The 25,001-nt window shown below is 26.6% G+C and overlaps 1 protein-coding gene across 3 annotated transcripts in view; it reads left to right on the top strand.

Annotated features, from left to right (window-relative positions):
• LOC142329054 (putative fatty acyl-CoA reductase CG5065) overlaps positions 1–25,001 on the top strand; it is a 256,610-nt gene that overhangs the window by 68,188 nt on the left and 163,421 nt on the right. The window lies entirely within an intron of this gene.

Genomic DNA, 25,001 nt, shown 5'->3' with positions numbered 1-25,001 from the left:
TAGTTGTGCACCTCCCCTTTTGATTGCAATCAACTGACCAAAAGTGTCCAAAAATATTTGGTCATACTCAAATATATATATATATATATATATATACCGTATAAAAAAGTCTTACAAAAATTTGTAATACTTTCCTGCCGCTGGTTATTTATTTATTTATAGTGGAAAAATAAACATACATGATAAAGTCTTCTACAATTTATTCTTTGGGTTGAGAGTAATATATGTGAAGTTTTATTGTAAAAATATCATTATATGTTTAAATAAACGAAAACGTTTTAAAAATTCAAAAAAATCGTTTTTTTTTAATTTTTTCTGCTCCACAACCTCCAAAATTATCTATTAAGAAAATGTTTTGATTTTTCAACGTTTACTATGTTAAATGGAAGAAACAAAAAAATTCACTAAAAAAAAATCAACTAAAAAGCCAACAAAAAATAAGCTGAAATTTCTTTTTTGCGGGTGGGGATGAATTAAGATGCAGTTTTTTTTAATATTATTATTTAAATTTTAAGTACTATAAAAGTTTAGATAAACCCATAAAAAATCTGAAAAATAAAAAAACTATATTTTTAAACTTTTATCGGCGTCCTCTCCTACAGTACTGTCGAAAAAGGATTTTTTTGGGTCGTTTGCACTAATACTATGCCAAGGAAAACATAAAAAAAATTGGGTTAAAAAATATGCAATACTTAAAAAATATAGCCTTTTTCGATTTTGAGGGAAGGACGAAAATTTTGGGTAAAATTAAAAATGGTAAGATAAGCTAGCACATATGTACTGTGCTTAATATTCAATGGCGTTATGTTTGCAAAATTTGCAAAAGTTTGAGATAATTGAGCCTCAAAACCCCCTGGAGATAATGATCCCATACTTTTGCCAACAAATTGCCCCATGTGTATGAGTATGTACAAAATTCCATTAAAATTGGTTTATCCAGTCAAATGTTATTAATTTTCAAAAACGCCTATACACGTACATACAGTACGTACATTATCCCACCTTTTTTTTTTGTTTTTTCGGGGTCCGTGGATGATGAAACATTGAGAAATCAAAAAAAAAAACCATAACCAATGTTTTGATGGATTACTATACTTTTCTTCTTGTTGCATAACTCTAGAGCTATGTTGCCAGGAAAGTAAAAAAGAAACAGATTGATTTGTCTGTGCGTGTTCAACCTTCATAAAAGAATTCATATGCGTTAAATTATTCAGAACTTCTTTTTTTTAATGTTAGTCCAAAAAATATTTTTTTTAATACGGGTCATAATGTATCAATAAATATACCATGATTTCCCCCTTATTACAATTAAATAAATAAGAATGATACAAAAGGATTAAAATGATTCGTAAATTAGTATGTGGCTTTCAGTATGTAGAACACACATGTACAATACAAGTGTGAGCACCTTCAACGAATACATGTGACAGATAAAAAAATTTTTAATTCCGTCTAATTAGAACAAAAAGAAAAACAAAATGGTGTCTCTATTTACCATTTTAATAATACAAGCGAATATTCGGTGCATTTTAGGGGTTAATAAAAAATGAACAAAGCAATGTAACGTAATACATTAGTATGTACTAGAGTTACTGACTGATTCTAGAGTTACGACAGCACGATGGACCGACAAGAGGGATCATTAGTTGAGCAATGGCTATTGTGCAGGAGAAAGTAATGTGCGTTCTATGGTTTCATTAAGCGGATCTGTATTGTTGTTCATAGAGTATTCGTGATCCTCCTAATAAAGAAAATTAAATATTGGTATCAGCAGTCTAAGGCTACAGAAGGTGAAGTATACAAAAAAGCTGCTGGCAGACGTCCCGTCTCCGAGGAAATTGTGGTTCGATTAAGAGAAATTTTTCAGAGAAGCCCGATAAATCGATTCCTAGTGCGAGTTTAGAACTGTGATCACCGCAATCGACAATTGTGGAGGTTCTGAACTACCGCCTAAACTTACATTTATAAAAAATTCAGTCGGTGCTTAAAATTGGAGATAAACTAGCCGTTACAGTTTTGCCTTGGACATTCTTGATAAAGTGAACGAAGATAATGCGTTTTTAGAAAAATTAATCTTCTCTGACGAAACTACCTTTCATGTTTCTGGTCACGTTAACCGTCATAATTGTCGGATTTGGATAACGAGAACCCTCATGCCGTTCGACAAATACAAAATAGCCAGAGAATTAACATTTGGTTGAGTTGACTGCTTATAAAGGGTTCGTACCATTCTTCTTCGCCGATCCAACGGTTATTAGCACTGGTTATCTAGACACTAAATATATATATATATAAAAGATAAAATAAAACATTATAAATAAAGATAAAAAAAATGTATATATATATATACCTTCACTGTATATATAAGAGACCTTCACCTAGTCTGACAACATAAAAGACATTTGTAAGTGTGTGTGTATATATATATATATATATATATATATATATATATACGTTTTATCAAGTAGGTAGAAATAAAGATTTATTGTTTTGATGTCATATTATTAACATGTAATTAATAGGTAACTTTAAAGACATATCAATATTTCAAGGTCACATGCAAGTTCTTTAGTAAAAGGTCATGTCAAGGCCTGTCGTATACTAAGGCTGACACGTCGGTAATTAAATTAAATTTAAGTACAGTGCATAGAAATGATAAAAAATCAACATTAGAAATATTTTATTGATTATGAGTTATTATTAAAGTAGACCAGTTATATGGTATTTTTATTACAGATATAATTTATCGTCTAATTATATTCTAAGTACTTTGATTCAATAAACATTACATCAAAAACGTGTGTGTATTTGCGTCGTTATCTGCATAAAATTAAAAAAAATTTACACAAATTTACCCTTCTTTGAGGAAGGTTTTACGAGTTTGTGCAAATTTATCCATATTTTTTTATTATTGAATGAGCAGTAAGGCAAAAATTAAAAATATTCTATTTTATCAATTTATTTTTCATATATGTGTAATCACTGATTAAATTACGTTCTGAAGAGGTATGACTCCCACAAATTAAATTTAGAAAGCAGACTAAGTTTTATTTTAATATTTTATTTTTCGAAATCGGGTAAAATATTTTTGAGATACTGAATGATTAAAAAAGAATGTAACAAACTTTCAGAAAGTTCAGAAAGTACTTCAGAACTTTCAAACTTTTGTTACAGCCTACTGGTGTTTCGCCAGCCAATTAGGCTGGCGAAAAATTTCGCTCTTATTTCTGAGCCTTCGGTAAAATTAAGTCAAGACTGTAATTCTTAGAACCGAAATTAAGGGGTAAATTTACTGGTTTTAGATGAAATCTGACCTGAAAATTAAAAAAAAATAAGTTTCAGAACTGTATTTTTAGTAGTTTTCGGGAAATCTGGGATAAAAGACAAAAGACTGGGGTTGAAAAACACACATTTCATTTTTGGCGTAAAATAGTTTTGTTAAATGACTGTTAAATATAATGGTTTTAAACAAAATTTGTAGAGAAATTTGATTTTGAGTTAATAAAGTCTACAAAAATTAAATACAACTTAAGACTTTTGAAGCTAAAAACAAAATATATCATATTTACATATTTTCATTTCTCTCTATATTTTTGTTTGTGATAGATTACACAATATGATACAAATGCAATAATTCTATTTCATATTACCGTTAATTAAGGAAGAAAAGTAAAAGAGAGAGAGTGAGTGAGTGAGTGAGAATTTTAAACAAAAAAATATAATATATTAGAAATATTAAAATGCACTGAAAAGTAAATACTAAATTATATAAATATCTAATAAATAACCAATAAATAAAAAATAAATAAATGCAATAATTATTAAATTTTAAAATTAAAAGTAATGAAAATATTTAGTTAAATAAAAGCGTGGCGCAGTTTTTATAATTTATTTGAAACAACACAACATTTATTTTCACAACAATTAATCTTCATTTTCATTTTCAATAACGACGCGAGGAGGCGTTAGGTCTGCTGGAACCTCTCCAGTTGAGACTGACTAGCTACAAGTAACAATCTGGGAAAATGCACCCACTCGCTTTCTTTGTACGTGTTCTCACATAGTTGATCTTCGAATTCTGTTTGCAATCTAAGCCAAATTGAACCACTCTTTCCGCTAAAAGTTTCATTTTAATCAATTATGAATTTTTATTTAATGAATTCATAATTATGATTACAATTATAATAATGATAATAATTAATAATTTTTCAGATTACCGTCAAAATGTAATAACTTTGTGCAAGATTTCAAAATTTAATTTTTATTTTTAATCTTATTAACCCTTAAAGGTCATCTCGGGGCAAATTTGAACCATCAAAGAATTAAAACTTGAGTTATTTTATTATAGATAAATAAAGTATATACATATAATAAACAAAAAACATATTTTAAAATACAGCAAATGTCTATAAATACTTATTCGAAAACATTGTTATAAAAACTGCGCCACGCTTTTATTTAACTAAATATTTTCATTACTTTTAATTTTAAAATGTAATAATTATTACATTTATTTATTGGTTATTTATTAGATATTTATATAATTTATTTTTTACTTTTCAGTGGATTTTTATATTTGTTAATATATTATATTTTTTTGTTTAAAATTCTCAATTTGATTTAATTCTTATTTTTTACTTTTTAGAGGGTTTTTCTAATTTGTTTCCTTTTTTTATTAATGTTAATATCAATATTAATTAACTAAAACCTTTTTTAAAAAATAATTTTTTATATGTAATCAAATATATTTTTCTAATTTTTTTTTTTGTTTTTTTTTTGTAAGACTAAAAATAAAAGCTTTTAAAAAAGTAAAAATATTTATTTTTATACTGCGAAGTTACATACGTGTACCAAATTTCAATCATTTTCTGCCTGCCTGCCTGCCTACTTTTTCGCAGTCAGAAACGTACTGATTTTCAGAGTACAACGCACTATATACGTTCGATTAATGAGTAGACCCTAAATTCAAGCATTAAGTTTAAAATCACTCACCACTGTGACTACATAAGCATGTATTGAAAACACACCTCTGTACAGTCAACATAACCTCAAATTGGGATTATGTTGCCTGTTGTCAACGTTAAATTGAGCGTAACTGAAGAACGACTCAACCAATCTTCATCAAATCTTTATATACACAACCTCAGATACACCATTATAGCATATCTAAATTTCAATGAAATTGATACACTAGTTTTGGAGATTTTCAAGCTACAATACTTAGTATATATGACTATAAATTTATATATATATATATATATATATATATATATATATATATATATATATATAAGAAAACCGGAATTTAAGTGAATGGTATTTTCGTACTCCTTTACCTCAAAACATGAAGAGAATTCAATTTCACCCCCCAATCTGACGATGCGACTGTAATACCGTACTTTTCTTTGAAAAGTCGGTAAAAATTGGAAGTTGATCGGACCTGTATTCATAAACGTTCTTTCTTTCTGAAATTGGTCTGATAATTTTTATATGATGAGTTAGATAAAAAAGAATTACTCGTTTATCATGTGTCACGAATGATAAGCATTTAAAAACGATTTTGAGAAGAAATAAAAGTGTACAGTAATCAAATACTGGACTGAGTAAATTAAAAAAAGAGTAGTTCCTAAAAACAGGTTCTTTTAGTTCAGTTATCTCTTAGTTAATATTTAAATATACTCTACTTTCATATGCATAAAAAGCCTGTCTGAAGCAATATGTTACTCAGCTTTATAATTATTCGTTGTATATATATTTTCTTCTATTTAACTGACAGCAGTGAAAGAATAATAGTTTGCGTGACATTTATCGTTCAATATTTTCAGCAAACGTTTCACCTTACGAATAAATTGTAATTATTGTCCTGGACAGTCATCTTCATATTACGAGATTTTTTAATAGTTTTATTATAATTATAATCTCACTACAGCGAAAACTACTAAATCAGTCATTACAAATTTTTAACTGTATCTTTCTTAAGAGTGTTCCTTCAAACCTCACCAATCTTACTACTATATAAATCAGAAATAAAAAAACATATAAATAAATAACCTAGAACTTCTCTTAGTAAATTTAATGTCATTTATATCGATTGTCTTTGTGTATATCGATCGTTGTCTTTGTCAATAACGAATTCTTCAGACAGTTCATATGAAATTTACTAACTTTAATGTCATCGTCTATAAATCTATAAAAGATCGATTTGTATTGTTATTCTATTATACGTAAAATCAAATTAGTTTTGTTAAAAGTAAAGGAATGATTACTATTTACATATTTAACAACTAAAAAACTATTATTCAATCAAATTAATCTATTTTATCTTTTATCCAGTAAGTTGTGAATAGTGATAAACTCTGAGCGTAACAAACCACGCATAACTACTAAAAAAATATTTCCATTTCTTAAAGTTCTGTACGCATTTAGAACGAGAGAAGCCGCGACGGGGTAATGCTACTAATAAAGTAAAATTACAATTAGGGATATCGTATTACTTTGAAAAAAGTCTCAGTTTACAAGTTTTCGGCCTAAAACCCATTAAAATATATTTCTCTGGAATAAAAAACTTAAGTTTTCAAAAATATTCTTTAAAATCATTTATGGAAAAATTCTCATCTCACGACGTAATTTCATATTTCTTACTTTTGAAACCAAAAACTTTATTCCTCATTTCTGGATCTTTTAGGATCAATTTCTTGTTAAATATAATTTTTTGTTTTGTTTGGAATAATGATATTTTAGATGGTTTTTCAGTTCATTTGGACTGAAAATATTGGGTCTATTATAAAATCTCGGGCCGTAAATGTTTATTCCCATAATATATATTATGTATCTGAATCGTTCATCAGTTCATATTATAGTTGGTAACACGAATGTTATATGAATATAACGATGTACTTTAGATAATAATGTAGGGTACTTTTATTTATTATTTTTTTTAAATTTTTATTATAGAAAGCATATCGTTCTAAAAATATAAAAAATTAAGCTTTCTTGAATCACAATACTGGGCTATCAAAATGCAATTTTATTTTCAATTCAACTTTGCAGAAATCATTTTATTGAAATAAAATGATCTGTACAAATTAAAAAAAAAATTGATGTGGGCACCACATGATTTCCTTGTACGCCTATTAAATTACATATACACATTTTTAAAAGTAAGTAAAATTTTATTTCACTAATAACTTCTTATATTTTTCTTTTATTGTTATTATTGAATTTATTGGAATTTTTTTTTTACAATCACAGGTTAATAATTATTAATAAATCAATATATTTAAATTAAAAAAAAAATTAACTATTGAGAAACCATTACATTACGGACGTAGTCACTTAGATTTAAACTTTAACTTTTGGCAAATAGTAAAATGACAATCAATTATTTTATATATATAATTCAGTTATGGTAGTTTTATAATTTTAATCATAATTATATACCTCTTGAAGATGGAAGAATAGCCGAAAGCGCTCGAAGAAATTAAACTGGAATTTGGTAAGCTGTTTTTTTAAATTATATATAAAAAAGTAAAAAAAAGGAAATGAAGTCGAATTCGAACCGATGTGCCTTCCCCTTGTAAGATCTAAATATTTTATTTATTAAACTTTATTAGGCTATAACTATGGAACCAATGAAAATTAAGTACCACTTATGATATATCAAAATCCAAAGTTTTTGGATTTTGGGCTTTTTAGACACTTTTGGTTAAGTCGATTACAATCAAAAGGGTAAGTGCACAACTAGATTTTACAACAGCCCTAAATTCAAAATTTCAACATCCTATGGCTAATAGATTTTTAGTTATGCGAGATACATATATGTACGTACGTACAGACGTCACGCCGAAACTAGTCAAAATGGATTCAGGGATGTCAAAATGGATATTTACGTTGAAATCTGAAAACCGAAATTTTTCGCGATCACAATACTTTTACTTCGTAAAAGTGCGTAAAAGTACTTTATAAAATTATATACGACGTCCGGTAGTGACCGTTACTGAACTCCTGCAATAATAACCTACAATCAACGCCATATGTTAAACCAGACTATAAATACCAAACCTTGGTAAACGATATATATATCCAGTCACTTATTAAGTCTATATTATCTTCGTATTATTTACTTGAATACAGTTTACGGAATTTAATTTTCGCGGGTTACATCACTCACCGTCCAAACATATTTTAATCTCGATAAATTCTGAAATTCATGAATACTACTCACTCTTTAAACATGGCATTACCGCTGTTTTAATGTACATATTTTTTTTTCAGTCAATAAAATCTTTATGTTTATTAAACATAAAGATGTTTAATGTTTATTAAACTTTTTCATATATTTCCTAAAATATATTGAAAAAATGTTTGTTTATAATATCCCGTTTACCCAAATCAGTTATTATCAGTTTACTAATGTAAGAAATTTTCCCTAATTTTAATATAGATTATAATATATAAACTGTAAATTGCACCATAATAGTAACATGACTTTTACCTGTCATTTATCTATGCTCTTAACTAGCTACATATATATTTTTAACTAATGTACTAAAGGATTGAAAAATATTCATTGACTGATATGTTTATAACATAAATATTTTTTCAGATTATAACAACAAAACGCTTTGGTGCTTTAATCGGATTTATTTATGTTGTAATTACACCATTTGATTACAATATAACAATAGTTAAACGTTAATATGTTGTATTTATTTTAATTAATTTTCATACTAATATGAAGTAATAATAATTAATTTATTACTAAGATATTAATTCTTCTTTGTACTTAGTTTTTTATCTCTTCTGTAAATTTTAATCTATAGTTTACACATAACAGAAACATCAGTTGTACTTACAATTTATTATAGACTTAATAATAAATGTTTTTTATAATTTATAACGACTGGAATTAATTTCATTTTTTAACAAATAACTAAATCTATTTACTAAAAATCAGGTATGAAATTATAAGTGGGTAATATTACTAAACTGTGACTCGATACATTTAATGGTTTTGTCACAATTATTTACGTAGTAGAAACTTACCAATAAAATTTCATTTCAATGTATATTTCTTTGAATACGTTTATTTTTCTTCTTAAATGAATCTACACATATTAGTTCCAGCCAAACGTGTTGTAATACTATCGTTATAATTATTTTCTTATAATTTTTTTCTGTAATGCAACAACTTCTTTCTCTTTAATTATATTAATTTATAGAATTTCTTCATAACATAATAATAGTAATAATAAACATAATAACACGTATAATACATGTCGTATATCGGTGTATCTCAAGAGTATAATTAATCATTATTATGTGCATAATATTAATGTATTAAACATTTTTTTTGTATTAAAAATAATAAAAGTACAGATTAAAATCCAATTTGGAGAATATACATAACATAATTAGTCCTGCTCTTTCTCAAACGTTATTTAATATTAATTACTATGAATTTAATATAAATAACGAGACTCAATTTATTCTATTAATATATCTATTATTAAAGTAATTATATTTTTTTATTATCAGAATATATATAGTAATTATATTTTTTTATATCAGATGTTTGTCGTAAAAATAATAAATTGAGATTTTTTTACATTTCTATAGAAACTAAGAAAAAGACGGGTCTGTGGCCCGCCGCGAAATTATTGCTTGGTTTATGTTTCATTACGCATGATTCTGTTAAATGTTTTTGCCAATTGCAACTAAATAACGTTAATGAATTTAGCGTACTAATAAAAACAAAAACTTTTATAACGAAAAGCTTCAAAATTCTGAACATTTTCCTGAGTTGTGATTTTTTAACACAGCTCTATCCCCAATGTTTTCCTTTTTTTGTCCCTAAAAAATAAATATAATTTTAGATAAATCGTATCAAGAAATAAAAATTATTCCGAATGAATCGTTTGTGCGCTGTCTGCAGCTGCCTGGCGCACCACCATTGGACCGTTCTGCGCCAATAGCGGCTAAAATAAAAATGTGAGCACATAGAATAAACCCATGCACCACCCGCTTTTATCGGAAAGATTTAACTTTCTGTAAAAATAATTTTTTTTTTATTTACAAACCATTAACTGCTTTGTTTAATCAAATCAATTTGAAATTCTATTTGTGAACACAATTTATTAGTTGCTATCTTATTGAAGTTGAAGTTCTTTCAATCACGTTTTTTAAAGGAGAATCACAAAATTTCTTTGAATTTTGTAATTAATGTTTATGGAAAGATTTATTTTCTATTCAGTGTGTTAAAAATATCAAATTCTTTACAAATCTTAGTCTATGTGTATAGTTATTTTATTTTGCCTTTTCGGGGGTGATTAAAAAGAAAGTCTACTTCTATCTCAATTAGAAATACTCGTATCCACCCTTAATTGGGTCTGAATGTTTTAAGTTTAGTTTATAAGAAAAACTGAATTTTTTAATGCTGAAATAATCATCATTTAAGTTGAATTTCATACTTTTGTCACAAGAAATTCAGAGGGTATATAAATTCATAGATTGAGGAATTTATGAATTTTTATTAAAAATCAGGGGGTGTTTTAGTTTTAAATTATTTTATATATTTTTTTAAAACAAAACTTCAGGGATAATTATAAGATCGATTTGCCTTCTGCAGGACTGGGTAAGATAAAAATCTATTTTTGCTATACCTTATTACTTAAATAAACATTCTTGTGAAATGTCAATTTCCAACTCTCCTGTTTTCTGCAGTTATTTTCAACCCTTCAAACTTATTAAAATAATTTTTCCTTATTTTTCAAAAAGAAATAACTATGCTAAATTTTAGCGTTTGGCTATTTGAAAAATGGAAAGTTTGTGAGACAGTGACTTTAATACAATTTCTACATTACACATTCTCTGTTACACGACTTTTATACACTGTCTTTGCACATTTTACCTTTTATCTATCTGTCTACAATCAAATTAAGTGAACCCAGGTGTCTTAATTCACGGCAGACCAACATATTTGGTCTTTTTACAAGATTCTATTAGAAATATTTCTTCTTTTCTGTTCGTCTTAAGACTTTTCCGTTTTTCCTTTCTTATCAACTCATCTAATTTTCAACATTAACGTAATGTAACAATAAATCTAAACGGCTTATACTTTTTTCTTTCTGCTTCTCCTATTTTCACCAAATCCTTCAGTTGACGTAAATATTTATATCGATATATTCGTAATTCTTAATATACAATACGAGTTTTTTTATGCTCCAGCCTGATTTTTTTATAACACGTTCTTGTTTTTGGATTTTAAATTAAATTTATTTCAATCATTATTTAGAGAAAAGAAAAAAAATTAAAACTATACCATTATTTTTTACTATTATAAACTATATTAACTAAAATATTTGTAATATATTATTTATATAATTGTATAGTGTATATTTGTACTATATGTACAAATTTGAGGGTTAGCATGATATTTATGTTATTTTGATAATATTCATGTTACTATTAATGACTAAAATAAAAGTTTTCAAGAAATCTATTTAACGTAAGATATGCAACAAATATGTTTGTCATTTATTTTGAAGTTAAGTTATGTCACTTAAAATTAAATTTAATTACGCAGGAAACATAATCTTTAATATAAATTTTGAGTTAACTATACCATTTTCCAGTGGAAATATTTTTCGTATAATGTAGAAAATTATTTTTCTTAAATCAATCCTTTCGGGAATCATATTCCTTTACACTATACAAATTATATTAATCTGATCAACTCAGGTACAGAATTAATAAAATAAAATAAAATAGGAAGACACCTACCTAATTCCATAATCCAAGCAAGAGCGCTTTCGCGAGTACCTCGCATCATCAGTTGCTTTATAATTTTCTTTTCAAATCTTTCATTGCAAATTACACATTAAAATTCTACGTTACAAATTGCGCAATGAAATTAAATTGAGATTTAAAATTGTTAAAAAATCCTTTTCCAATTAAATCAAAACAGAAATAAAACTAATCTTTTAATAATTTTAAATCTCAGTTTTAATTTTAATGTGCAATTTGCAACGTACAATTTTAATTTTAATACGCAATTTGCAACGAAAAATTAGAAAAATTATAGAGCAACTGATGACGCGAGGTACTCGCGAAAGCGCTGTTGCTGGATTATGGAATAAGGTAGGTGTCATCCTATTTTTTTTTTATTTTATTAATTCTGTACTTGGGTTGATCGGATTTCCATATGTCTTACATAAATACGTAACGGTCTTACGTACGTATCAAAGTAGATTATGTACGTTTTCAAAGTAGATTTTAATTAAAGTTATGTTAATGATTGTTTAATACTGAATGTCATATATTTTGAAGATTAAATGGATCGGATTCTTCTGCATAATTATTCATTTATGAATTGTAGAATTTATTTAATATAAATGTTCTTGTAATATTGACTGCAACAATGTTCGAATAAGAAATTATAGAGAGAAGCAAATAATTGCAAAATTCTAGAGAAAAGAGAGAATGATGGTTAGACAATAGTGATTATAATAGTCGTGCGTGAGTTAAAACATCGTATCATGTCCGTTTAGAAATATATGTCGTTACAACTGCTTTTTAACTTCATAATTGTATGGTTGCAATAAAAAAAAAGTATTACTCTTGATATTGTTTACGTAAATAAAATGTATACTGTTTTTTTTCCCGAGAATGCAATATTATCTCCTCTATTAGTAAAATTGATTTTATTTACTTACATTTTAAGTTGTCTTTAATCATTTTTCATTGTACGATCTTTATCCTTTTTTAATTTTTTTTATATTTATTCTATTGTTATATATCATGTTTCTCTCCCCTTTTTCCCCTCATTTATCTTCCACCTTATTTCGTGAAACTCGTCGATTTTGAAGCGTAGTGAAATTGGCCACAATTATTTTTATTTCGTGCTTTTTGTTAATTTTCGACTTTTATTGCAGTTATTTTTTGCATAGTTTTTAAACATATTTGTCTTGTAAATTTCCTTGTTAATTTTTTGTTACTAGTTATATATTATATCCGTAAAATGAATATCCAAAAAAATTACAATGAAATTGTAAACCGTACGGTAAGAGTCTCGCAGATATAATTTCTTCAACCTACTGGGTTGGTCTAGTGGTGAACGTGTATTCCCGAATCAGCTGATTTGGAAGACGAGAGTTCCAGCCTTCAAGTCCTAGTAACATCAGTTATTTTTACACGGATGTGAATACTAGATCGTGGATACCGATGTTCTTTGATGGTTGGGTTTCAATTAACCACACATCTCAGGAGTGGTCGAACTGAGACTATACAAGACTACACTTCATTTACACTCATATATCATCCCCGTTCATCCTCTGAAGTATTATCTGAAAGGTAATTACCGGAGGACAGGAAAAAGAAAAGACATCATTTCTTTCCCTCAAAAACAATAATTTCTGTAATATAAATAAAACTGTTTTTAACAAAATGTTATTGATATAAAAAAGGTAAGATTCTACATTTCTATTATCAAAATATGTTTGTTATTAATTTAGAATTTTGTGTAAAAAAAGTACATATTAAATTTATGTAATACACAATAGATATACCAGTAATAGATTATAAACAATGTTTAAGCGTTCAATATAATAAGCAAAAAATAAAAAAAAAGTGTTACAAAACTCTTACCGGTCCGATTTCATTAATTAAACAACGAATAATCATAAAAATTGTATTATTTCTGTAAATATAATATGTATTACATATAAGTAGAATCGGGCCGCTAAGAGGTTTGTAACAACTTTTTCTAAATACACCCTAAATATTCGTTCATACTTTTTATTTTTTCTAGGACTGGGTTGTTTTTGTACGGATTTCTAAAGTAGATCGCTTTGTAATACTTAGAAGTCGAATTCATTAAATCATTGTTCATCTGTAGTGGTTCATTAGCAACATACTACATCATACCTGTGCTAATATCCATAACAATGTTTATTTTTACATGGAGAGTATTAAGTAGCCAGAATTTATCAATAAATTACGGGAAAAATATCAAAGAAATACTATTGAGTAAAGCAAAGCATAAGAAGAAACGTTCAAGATAATTCAACCATTTGAAATTGTCATTTTCCATATTTTCAACAAATCATTAAAATATTCTATGTTCTTCACCAATTTTGGCCAAGATAAAGTTCGTATGTAATAAAAATTAATATCAGAAAATATCTTGATTGTTGTACCGTATATAATGAATCTCTAAAGAACCCACATCTGTTTAAAATGACTACTGCGCTTTGAATTATTAGCAGTGAAATTACTTCTATTTTTCCTATCGGATGTTGAAACGTGTTTTGAAAATAAACTGCAGGATAGATAGGTACATATTTAAAGAATAAATTAAGCGGTTGAATTTCACTCATAAAGGCATTGTTTTCTTCTTTGAAAACACGTATAAGAATATTTTTAATTTTTTCTACAACAATTATGTAAATATTTCGGAAAAGTTCCATTACGTTTCATTCTTTAAATATTCATTAAATTTTTAAATAGATTATATTTGTTATGTAGTTCCTTGTTAACTGATTCGATTGTTTTTTACAAATAAAATAATACTTTATTGTAAAGTGCAATATGTTTTCAAAAAACAGGTATTGAATTATTATTTATTATTAATTTACTAAAACGAAAATATATTAAATTGAATCGTAATAATATTACTTTATATATATATATATATAAATAATTTTTATATGTAATTTATAATGAAACGATATATACTTTATTTTTATGTTAAATTCAGCAATTGTTATTATACAAATAAGAAATGTTGTTTGTGGAGTGTAAAAAAAATTATAATAAATATTAAAGGAAATTATTATTTAGCTTTTCAATCAGGGAAAAACAATACCTCAGGTATTAATTCACGATTAGTCTATTGTTTATTTTATATAAATAAAAATATTCATTGGTGAAATATGTTTATACATATACGTATATATATATATATATATATATATATATATATATATATATGTAAATGGTGATTTACGAAAAATGTAACAAACGTTCAGGATTTATTGAGAATAAAGAATAAAGAAGAAAGTTCATATAATCATAAGTCCGGAAACGCGTGGGAGTATCGGCTGGCGAAATTTTTCCTCTGATTTCTGCGTCTTCGGTAAAATTAAACCAGGCTGTAATTCGTGGGACCCAAATTAAGGAGTAAGTTTATTGGTTTTATATGAATTCTTCTGAAAATTAAAAAAACTACTTTTGGCATAAAATAATTTCGATAAATGGTTAGTAAACAAATAAGAGTTTTAAACAAAATTTCTACAGAACATATCATTCTACATGAGTAGAATGATATGAATAAAGTCTACAGAAACTAGATACAAACATAAGAATTTTAAAGTTTATTATAAACAAAACATATCAAGATGTAGTAGATTTTAGCTAAGTATTAAAACACATTAATGTTTTAAGCAAAGGTTGGAGAGAATTTGAGTCTAAGTAAAACGTTAATACAACTTCTACGACAAAGATCAATGTTACAACTAAGTTTTCTGATTACTTGGAGAATATATCATGAATACTTTATCGTTATCATATGCTTACAAGCTTACTTCTCAATACGAGGTAAGTTTAACTGTTGACTTCTCCAGGAAACTGTGAATCCTGAATTTGTGGTTTTATTATATTCACTGATGGCGATAGCTTTGACAGAGAGCTGGATTAGTTTCGACAGCTGACACCAGTAGGCAGTTTTAAAATTAATGTGTTGGTTGAAGTGACTGTCACAAAAACTAATGTTTTACCGTTTAGATTTAATGGGGATGTACCTTCGGTTTCCTATGGAAAGTTTTTACTTCTCTTTTGGAATGTTTATCTCTGCAGATTGAAGAACAGTAATGGTTTAAGAAGCTCCTCTGTTCATAGTTAATATAAGAGAGCTGTTGTGAAAGATTGAATAGCGAGAGGTAGGTCAAAATTAAAAAAAAATCTTTTGGCATAAAATAACTTCGTTAAATGGGTAATAAAAAAATATGAGTTTTAAACAAACTTTGTACAGAATATTACTGAGTAGAATGACATGTATAAAGTCTATAGAAACTAGATACAAACATAAGAATTTTAAAGTTTTATTATAAACAATACGTATCAAAACGTATTATGCCTAGCTAGTTCTGGTAATATTAACCATACTGATTTTTATTTGTGGGATCACTTGAAACAGTAGTGTGTATATATATATATATATATATACATATACATAATTTAATAGTAATATTAGTAGTATACACTACTACATTACACAAATCCAGGGATATTGGTTCGTGCGTTGATTTAAAAATTTCTGATATACCTCGATATTAATTCTGATGAAATGGATATATTCTCAATATTTCTCTGCGTAGTTATAGAAAAATTTATATAAAATATTTTATAAAAAACGTTTTATAAAAATTTATAAGTGTTAATGTTTTATTTTTTACATTTTTTATTTATTTATTTTACTGTTTTGGTTGTTCATAAATAATCGTGACGAAGTTTTTTTAAATTATGTAGAATGTATCTTTCAAGGAATACTTTGCTTCAATATTTCGATGTAATAAAGAGAAATTAAATATTTATTATGTTATCACATGGTTATTCATTTTATGTCGACATCATTTAACCGAAAGATACGGTTTTATTCTATCCAATCTATTTAATTAAACGAATAAAATAAATTGATTAATTTTACTGCTATTGAATGTCTTGCAAATGATTTAATTTTAACAAAATTAATCAAATTTTAAGTGGGTGTCAAACCTAAATAATCTTCATCACTGTAAAATGAAATTTTCGTAGTTTTATTGAATATCAGCGCTTGGTTTCTTTAAATCGGTGGCTTTTTTGAACGAATTTCTTCATTAATTGTTAATTTACGGGCAAATACATTATTTCTACTTAACGATAACGGAAAATTTATTTACCAACTGCTACATGGTGACTTCCCTATCATACAGCTTTGTGAATTCGGCAAAGTAAAATTCCGTGTGGAGCTTGGCAGTTCTCCTGAGCTTCTTATTCGACAGTTCAGCGATCTTCAAAAGCGTTCAATGCCAGGAACTAAGTGACATCGTATTCGTTAGTCGTAAAATTCTAAACATTAAAGTTAAAAGTCAGCAACAAAATTAAACTGCTTTCATGATGATGCACAGAACCAACTCTAAGTAACTGGCTGCAATACATTGCATGTAGATACAGAGTTGAATTTACGTCATTGTAAGGAAACTTACAGTCGCATCAACAATTATAGTCATTAGCGACTACAGTAACATTATCATGTAGTATTATATAAAATAACAAAAATCATAAAGAACAAAGATAAACAATAAATAAACAGGAAGAATAAAGAATAAACATAGACAAGTGACAACAATAAATACAAAATAAAATACATAAATTAGACAAAAATCACTAAATCGTATTCTTCATTCCACTGTAGTAGAGGAACCGCAACAGACGTTCTATACCTTCGTTCTGGTTTAATAGAAACTTCATATCCGAATATAGGTTTGGTTGCGGAAGATTGGGCAATCAAAGAGCAGGTTGTACATGGACCATTTGACCTTGCAAGTCTCACAGATCTTCTGAGGAGAGCAAAGTAGGTGAGCGTGGGTAAGCCTGTTGTGTCCACCAGGCTATCTCTGTTGAATAAGTATTCTTAGCGTTCAAGGCATTTAATCTTTAAATAGCATTCCTATAATGTTAAAAAGAAATAAATAGGGTGTTTAAATTCAGTGACGCCAGTATTCGATAAAAGTACTAATTTATTAAGTACTAATTTAACTAGAGTAAAAATAATTCACTAAACCACAGTAAATCTGTAAAATCATCCCAATTTCTTTTAAAACTAACAATAGTAAAAGATTATGATTATAAAATCGATAATTATATATATAAAGATTAAGACATATAACATTATTTTGAGATTATATTATTATTATGGTATAATCATTTATTTAACATTTTTTAAGATTATATAACATTATTTTGATTATAGTCTATATTACATATATAAGTAACAATTTTTCAGATTAACGAAGTATGATTCTCGCGTTACATTATCCACCTTTCATCATGAATTATTACTGGCTCTATTACTGAATTCTCTATTACTGGCTTCTTTAATACTTGAGTACATTTCATTCTTTAAAAGTAACGTTTAAACTGTTTTAATCCTCATTTTCTTTCATGCAGTAAACCAAGAAATTATCGGGAACAAGGTTTATCCTTGTTATATCCGCGAAAAATACATAACTATTCATTATGAAATTCTTAATACAGTTATAATATGATTTACTAAAATTAATATTAATGCCGGCCTCCATGGCGCGAGTGGTAGTGTCTCAGACTTTAATCCGGAGGTACTAGGTCGAATCCCGATCAGACATGGTTTTTCACACTCTAAAAAATTACCATTTCATCTATTTTCTAAAGTAATACCTAACGATGATCCCGTAGGATAATCTGTCTAATTTGGCGGCGACCCATGAAAACTTACCCTCAAGCGTCAAAAGTAGCACTCTGAACACTTTTATATCCTGTTCTAAGAAATTTCATCAGGGTAAGCCATCACGTAAATCAGCATAAATCCGACATTCAATTTGGTATTAATATTTTCATAATGTCTAGGTCAGCGAGGTCGCAGAGAGGAAGAAGAACTTCTAAGGCTAATAGAAGTTACATTCGTTGACAAAGTGAATTTATGCAGAGCGTTCTCAAAGACATGAAGAGAATAACGTATACAATCAGCTCAAAGTCAAGTTCAACCTTTGAAAAATATGTTATAAGCTGTGAATAACGGTAACTCTTGAGAGCAACCTCTCACACTTAATTAATAAAGACTATTTAGAATTTTTGAAGTTCACCGCGGGCGAAGCCGCGACGGGATTAAATATATTTTAAATATATAAATACATTATTTATATTTTATATATATATATATAAACATTTAATTTTAAGTATATAGAATTTTTGAAGTTCACCGGGGGCGAAGCCGCGACGGGAATGCTAGTTTAAATGTATATATTATACATTATTTACTGGCGGCACCATTATATACTAAATACATATTTGTTAAATATATTTATTGGAGAAAAAAGTTCTTGCTTTTATTATTCAGTTTTTCAAAATTAATACGTAGTTGTGTAATTGTATAATTGGTATAAAAATGTATAATTGGTATTCTAATTATATAGCTTACTAACTGCTCTTAATTGTATAGTTTTATTTATATAATTGTATAGTTTGTGTAGTAAACGATTCAAAAATTTATATTGATTGATATATAATTATTTATTATAGATTAAAACAACAAAACTGTGATTAAACTGGTTTTATTTATATAACTACATAGTTTGATTACAATATAATAATAGTTTTAAACACTAATACTATGTGTATTATAATTAATTATTATACTAACATAAACTAATAATGATTAATTTGTAGGTTAAGGTTTTTAATGTTTCTGTGAATATCTTTTATTCTATAAATATTAAAATTTGTGTTAAAAAACTACACTTGTAGGAATTTTTTTATATTTAAAAAAAATATTTTCCGATTGTTCATTTTATACAAGGAAAACTTAATATAAATTTGCTGCTCTATTTTATTTTATTAAATCAATAATTTCCGTAAATTATAATCTATAAATTCAATATTGATATTACCAGTAATAGCTATAATTTACTATTAATTTAATAATATTTATTCTAATCTAAAATGAATATAACTAATTTTATTAGTTAACTAATTACTAGTATTATTTATTAAAAATGAATTATAAAATTATTAGATGTTGACAAAAACTTATAATGTTTTTGTCACAATTAACATGGTACAATTACTTCATTACGGTATATTTGATTGGCGTAAAAATGAATATACAGTATTTACCTCTTCTTACATTCAACCAACACATCAGTTTCATCCAATAATATTATACTATTATTATCCTTCTTTTATCCTACAATACTGTTCTCTAATTTTTTTCTTTAATACAATCATTATGTTAGTTAATAGTATTTCTTCGTACTTGTAAATATAAGTAAAATAATTATTTTACTTTTTTAATCGTGTAATCTTTTTTAAGTGCATAATATTATACTAATAATATTACATATATATTTAAGATACATATATATATAATATTAATATATTAGATTGTTTTATTATTAATACAATGATATAAGAACAAGTATTATTATAAAAATTAAATATGGTCAGTTATAATTCAATTTTTAGAATAAAAACCTAATTAATTCTGGTATTTCTACAACGTTATTTATTTATTTTTTTTTTGTTTGTCAACGGGCCAAATAGGGACCATACAAATATCATTTCCTTTTTGACTCTTTTCTCTTCATTCTTCCTTTTTCATAAAAAAAAGAAGGGTCTTTCATTCTTTGAAACAAAAATGCTTTCCTTTCTTCAGTCAAATTGTTGCCAGCGTTTTTTTTATCCCCAAAAGAACCTTAATTTTGTTGATGCGTTTTCTAAATTCTTTTCTATTTAATCAGCTTTCGTCATTAATTTTAAGTTTTTGGAGTTTCTCTTAGATTTATTTAGGTGAACCTACTTTTCACCTTAAATAGCTTTTCAAAAATTTATTGTTGATTCTGGAAGGGATTTTTCTATCCATGTTTCCTATAATATTAAGTCTTCTTTTCCGCATTATGGTTTCCAGATTTTCTAATTTTTCATAAATTTGTTTGTTCGATTTTAAGCGATATCCTTGTTCCGGGATTCTGGATTCACGGATTCGTCTTTAGATTTTTAGAAAATTTTCTATATTGGGTAAACTGGCTGTCTCTATATTATACAGGAATACTGGCTAGGCAATTTCTTTAAGTTCATTGATTTGTGCAGTTTCATCTTGTCTGGTTTCCGCTAGCAAGGCTGTCATCTGCAAAACCTAAGAATTTAACTTATTTGACACTTAATTTGAGTTCTTATAATAACGCTTGAATTATTTTTCTCCCAGAGGGCCTTCATCATTTTGTCTACAACAACGTTAAAGAGTATTTGAGATAAAAGACTATTTAATATTTATTAAAATGAATGAAATATAAGTAAAAAAATTTAATTTATTTTCTTAATATGTGCCTACTTAAAGTAATCATATTTTGTTATTACGAAAATCCATGATGTTTACGTGAAGAAATGAATTTTTAAGCTCTCTTTTTTTACATTTCTTTCAAAATGAAATATTTTGTACTAATGAAATACGATTATTCAATAGAAATAAAAGATTTTAAGAATTCGATCTGTGAACCAAATTTATGAATGTTAAATTTCATTAATTCGTGAAATATAATTTATTTTTACACTAATTTTGGAATTTATACTGTATGTATTTGAACCGTTTTTCAATTATAATATTCTTAACCATGTTTTAAATGTAAATTTAAAATTCTGATTCCATTTCATAATTAATATATGGAAAACTTACTTCCTATTTAAAGTGTTAGAAATATCTAATGAAGTACTTATTTTAAACACCCTAATCTATGCTTATTCTATTTTACCTTTTTAGGTAATGGCTAAAATTTAAGTCTAGTTCTATCAGAATTGGAATTACTAAAATCACATCCTTAATCGGATCTAATGTTTTAAGGTTGGTTTAAAAGAAAAACCTGAGTTTTTTAACGCTGAAATTATAACTTTCGTTGAATTTCAGATTTTTGTCACAAAAATATATATAAACAACAATTGAGGGGTTTATGGACGGATTTTTATTAAAAAATCAGTGTTTAATTTTTTTTGTATATATTTTATCTAAATACCTTATGAATAATCCATCGGTTTGGCTTCTTTAGTACTGAGAAAGAAAAAAAATTCCTTTTTTAACTACAGCTTATTAACTAAGAAAAAATCCCATTCAGATTTCAATTTTAATTTATTTTGTTCTCTACTATTATTTTCAACCTTTTTCAAAATTAAAAAAAAAAAAAAAATATTTTCCTGAAGAAATAAATACGTTAAATTTAGCGTTTAGTTGTTTGAGAAATGGAAAGTTTGTAAGTTATAATGACTGCTTTTTCATTTATATAATTTTAGGTTTATTTTTGGAGTCTCGGTCATTTGACTGTTTTGAGACTAATTTTTATTTTTTGTTAAATCTTTTAACTTCAATTCAATAAATATCTTATTGATAAAACTAGTTTATTTGTACATTAGGATTTTTAGATGTTACTAGTTAAAAATAAAGTTGAGATTTTATTGTTATTAAGATAATCATTGTAATTATATTTTCTGTTAACATCGCTACAGTTTCTATGTTTATCTTTCTTAGCTACATTTTTTTATCATATGTTGACGCGTTTCGGAACCACTTCATTGTCAAAACTTATCTTCCTGGTACTTTTAAATTTCTGTTAATCTTTACATAGCGTTCAGTCAACCCTCTCCTGTATTTGGCGTCATGCCTTATCAGACCTTCTTGTTTATTTGCTATTAATGGCTATACTTATCTTTTCATTTTACTTATCTATTTCCTGTTTTACAACATACGTTGGACAGACGGGAAAAAATTAAAATTAAGATATAACGAACGCATGAGATCGTTTAAAAATTAAAATGAAAAAATCAATGAAATCTAGAAATCTTTTAATTGAAAAGTAACAATAAAACGATAATAAATAAACACGTCAACAATCAAGCTGATGTCCTTTTCAAGAACCTCAATTTATTGAAAAAAGGAAATAGATAAATAAAATGAAAATATAAGTATAACAATTAATAACAAATAAACAAGAAGATCAGATAAGACATGACGTCAAATATAGAAAGAGGCGTTGACTAAACAGTATATAATGATTAACAGAAATTTAAAAGTACGAGTACAATAAGTTTTAACAATGAAGTGGTTCCGAAATGTTTCAACGTGTATAAAAGAATGAAGCTAATAAAGGTAAACAGTACTCAACATTGAGATTTTATATTTTGTTATAAATTTAAATGGTTATATTACTTAAGCTATTAAGCTAGTCGATTTTAGAGTTGCATAAATAATTTAACAAATCATCCCCTTAGATAAAAATTACTTACAAATTATTTTTGATATTTAACTTTTAGTAGCAGTTAATCATCTTGCTGAGAAATTCTGGACCGAACTGGATTACTACGATTAGATAACTGGCAAATGCACTGATAAACTGCAAAAAAAGAAAGTAATGTCATTTATACAATTTATGAAGTGCAGACTGGTTGCCTGTCACTCTAAATTAGTTACAACTCATCGCTTGCTTCCGCCAAAGAATAGAAATTTTATAATTGTATATAACTAAAAAAATACTGCAAATTATTGTATAAAATTTAGATTTTGTAATCCACTGCTAGCATTCAGTTAACTTTTAAATATCTAAAATTAATTTACCTTATCGCAAAATTTATTTCATCTTCTATTAATTTCTTTGTCTACATCTGATTCTCCATTTCCTCATCCATAATTTATTTTGTAGATTAAAATAAATATGTGTAATAAGAATTCTGTATCTTCTTTTTCATGTAGTTTGGAATAAAACTATATAATTTCCTACTACATAATATTAATAATCGAGACTTTCCCGGTTATTAATAATAAATATTGAAAGAGTTAGGATTAATTAAAATTTTTTTTATATATGCATTGATAACAAATTTGTTTAAAGTTTACTCTAAAATGCCTTTGAAGAAAATCGAAATCGGGTTTTTCATCATATCCCCCATACCCTTAACAAAATTTGAAAAAAAAATAGTATTATCAGTGTCTCATATATATATAGAAATATTTAAGCTAAAATTGAAGAAATTCGATTTGGTTAATCCTGAGATAATCAGCCCAAAAGCGGAGCCGGCACAGATAACGACGTACTTACGCACATACATGTTTTTGTTTTTTGGTCTAGATGAACTAGTTAGACTGTAAAACGTAAAGATTTGCAAAAAATCCTATACTCCGTTTTTTACATGATCATTATACATTCAGCTTCAGTTTATGTATTCTAGGTAAATTAGCCGGAAAAGTAAAAAGAAAAAAATCACGTTGTTAATGTTGACAAATAATTTATGAAATGAAAATTTGCAAATAAAATCCTTTACAAAGTTAACTTATTTCAAGTATACGGGAAACCCAACTAAGTCGTATATTCCGAGCCAACCTGGATAATTAAGTATAAATAAAATCATATGAAGAATTTAAAAAAATAAAAATAAACAGATTAATATTAATTATAATATTAGATATAATGTATAATCGATGTTGGATCAATTTACTGAATAGTCTACTTGCCTCCTGTCCATAACGAAGTAATCAACTGCGCTGATTTTTGGTGAAAGTAATTTTACTTGCTGAACAAAGTGCGACACCTAAAATAAAAATAAAACCAATTATCAATGAAAAAGCCTAGTAAGACTTTCCCGAACGAACATTCTTTTTATTATTACTATTCTCGCAATTATTAATTCATTGCAACAGAATTATTATCTTTAAATTCTACTTACGCTACAAACTGTTATATAATTTATATTAATCTCGTGTTTTAGCGGTTTTATATCATATATTTTAGAATCTAGTGATGTAGAAGCTAAGAAAGATAAACAGTACTCGACATAGATATCATAGTGTTCAGAGCAGAAAATATAATAATAATTATTATTTTAGCATTTTTCATAGCATGTTATATCTGCAGATAGTTGAGCCAGAATGGTGACCTACACATAGTATTACCGAGCCGGCAGCGTTAAAATAAAAACCAAAACAGCCTGACCTTGAGGTGTCTACCACCCAAACGCAAAGACAAATTCCATCTCTCTGTTGTAATTCTCACCAATCTAAATTAACATATTTTTTTTTTTAGTAATATTAATAAATTTCAAAATTCTGTTATACTACATTAAGTTATTCACTAAAATCTGTAATTTCTTCAAGAAATTAAAACGTATAACGTAATGAGAATTTCGATTGATAAATTACAATCACAAGTAGTTATAAAGGAAATAGACGTTTCTAT

Source organism: Lycorma delicatula, chromosome 8 (genome assembly GCF_047948215.1).
Source record: "Lycorma delicatula isolate Av1 chromosome 8, ASM4794821v1, whole genome shotgun sequence".
Lineage (NCBI taxonomy): Eukaryota > Metazoa > Arthropoda > Insecta > Hemiptera > Fulgoridae > Lycorma > Lycorma delicatula.
The sequence above is the reverse complement of the archived record's forward strand: the minus strand, read 5'-3'. Positions and strand labels throughout refer to the sequence as shown.